Below are 2,500 nucleotides of genomic sequence, written 5' to 3'. Positions count from 1 at the left end.
TGAACGTCATGAATGCCGAATCCCGAACGCAGATGTATATCGTTTTTACTGCGAAAAATGGGAGAAGGTGTTGCCATTCAATGGCCTGGGCCAATTTAAGTCATCAGGTGTTGCAAATAACGAATACTTTGAGCCCCTAATTTCGGTGGAGGAAGTTCAGACTGCCATACGGGCCATTAAACCAACGTCAGCAGCTGGGCCAGATGGCCTAACAAGGGCTGCAATCTGTGCTGCCGACCCCGAGGGTCGGACACTGACAGCCCTATTTAATGCATGGATGATTACAGGAATTATTCCCAAAGAGTTGAAAAAGAATAGGACGATTCTTATTCCTAAGGTTATGGACGATGAAAAGCTGAAAGAATTGGGGAACTGGAGACCAATAACGATTGGTTCAATGATTCTGAGATTATTTTCCAGAATAATGACTGCACGTCTTGCTCGTGCTTGTCCCTTAAACCCAAGGCAGCGTGGTTTTATAGCGGCATCTGGCTGCTCTGAAAATCTTAAGGTGCTACAGGACCTTATGAGACACGCTAAGAAATTGCACAGGCCGTTGGCTGTCATGTTCATCGACATAGCGAAAGCTTTTGACTCGGTTTCGCATGCTCATATTTTATGGGTGTTAAGGCACAAGAAAGTAGATGAACACGTGGTGGGCATCATCCAGAACGCCTACGATCGGTGTACGACCTCGTTCAAAAGCAATGGCGAGTCGACTCGAGAAATTAGCATACGTGTTGGTGTCAAACAGGGTGACCCCATGTCACCCCTGCTCTTCAATCTTGCCATGGACCCTTTGATATGCACCCTAGAGTCACACGGAGTTGGGTACTCCATTGATACCGACCACGTGACAGCTCTTGCGTTTGCTGATGATTTGGTGTTGGTGAGCGAATCTTGGGTTGGTATGGCCGAAAATCTAGCGATCTTGGAATCATTTTGTGGGCTATCGGGATTGGAGGTTCAGGCCAGAAAGTGCCAGGGCTTCATGATAAGCCCAACCAAAGATTCATATACGGTGAACAACTGCGACCCATGGACTATCAAAAATAAAGATGTCCATATGATCCAACCTGATGAATCAACGAAATACCTTGGTCTGAAAATTGGCCCTTGGACTGGCACTATACAGCCTGATCTACATTGTCAGCTAAAGACATGGATCTCGAAAATCGATGAGGCGCCTCTGAAGCCAACTCAGAAGGTTGAACTACTCAATGCCTATGCCCTACCCAGATTGTTATATCCTGCAGACCACTCGGACTGCAAGCAATCAACTCTCCGTGGGTTGGACCAAGAGATTAGAAAGGCGGTAAAAGGATGGCTCCACCTTCCCGCTTCAACTTGTGATGGACTGTTATATGCCAGAGCCCGAGACGGAGGCCTTGCCATCTTGAAACTGGAAAAAACAATCCCTTCGGTTCAAGTTAGAAGGCTGCAACGTATAGCAAACTCGTCCGATGCTATCACCCGTAATATTGTGTCCTCGCAGGGTATGGAGGAAGAATACCGTAATTTGTGGGTACGAGCAGGGGGTGACAGTGATGCAATCCCAACATTCGTTCTCAGGGACTCGGTGTCAAAAGAACCTGTATATCCGAGACCCTGCGATTGGAGGGAGCATGAATTTCAGAGATGGTGCGAAAAGCCGGTTCAAGGAAGGGGCATTGTAAACTTTGCGCATGATAGAATCAGTAATGCTTGGTTGAGGCCATGGTGCGGCTTTAAACAATGCTTTTTTATCGCAGCACTACAACTAAGGGCAAATATTTACCCAACAAGAGAAAGCTTGAACAGAGGCAGAGATGGGGCCTTACGTTCCTGCAGGAAATGCTCTGCCAGACTCGAGTCCCTTTCGCACATTCTCGGTCAATGTCCTGCAGTACAGAAAGCAAGAATTGCGCGACATAACAAGATCAGTAACATTCTGGCAGACGAAGCGGCTAGATTGGGCTGGTCTGTATACAAAGAGCCACGGTTCATATCCGAGACGGGAGAGATGAGAAAGCCTGACCTCGTGTTTGCAAAAGATGAGGAGGCGGTTGTGATCGATGTCACCGTCCGTTTTGAGCTTTCAAAGAATACCTTGTCAGATGCTGCCTCGCACAAAGTTTCGTACTATACCCCTCTTGGTGATCAAGTCAAAGTGCTGACGAAGGCTAGCAAGGTCACATTCTTTGGATTCCCGGTTGGGGCAAGAGGAAAGTGGCCCCTTGAGAATAACGAGGTACTTACCTCCCTGGGCCTGACCAAACCCAGAACGACATCACTGGCCAAGATGATTTCCCGCAGAACGCTGCTTTTCTCTCTTGATATTCTGAGAATGTTCTGTGGAAATTATGCGGTCTATGAACAGTCATAGACAACCTCCGAAACAAATAATAGTTTTGTTTTAAGATGTCATTTGTTTTAGATTGATTTTGTTATTTTCGAAGGTGAAGTCGGTTTTTATTTCATTTTACTATTTTCCACAATTTAGATTGTTATTTTCCAAGAC

The 2,500-nt window shown here is 46.3% G+C and overlaps 1 pseudogene; it reads left to right on the top strand.

Moving 5' to 3' along the window:
- LOC142912214 (28S ribosomal RNA) overlaps nt 1-2,500 on the top strand; it is a 10,506-nt pseudogene that overhangs the window by 4,369 nt on the left and 3,637 nt on the right.

The sequence above is a fragment of the Petromyzon marinus genome, unplaced genomic scaffold (genome assembly GCF_048934315.1).
Source record: "Petromyzon marinus isolate PM22_M1 ecotype Great Lakes invasive population unplaced genomic scaffold, UKy_Petmar_22M1.pri1.0 PM_G_Scaffold_193, whole genome shotgun sequence".
Classification (NCBI taxonomy): Eukaryota; Metazoa; Chordata; class Hyperoartia; order Petromyzontiformes; family Petromyzontidae; genus Petromyzon; species Petromyzon marinus.
This window is presented reverse-complemented; position numbering and strand designations above follow the sequence as displayed.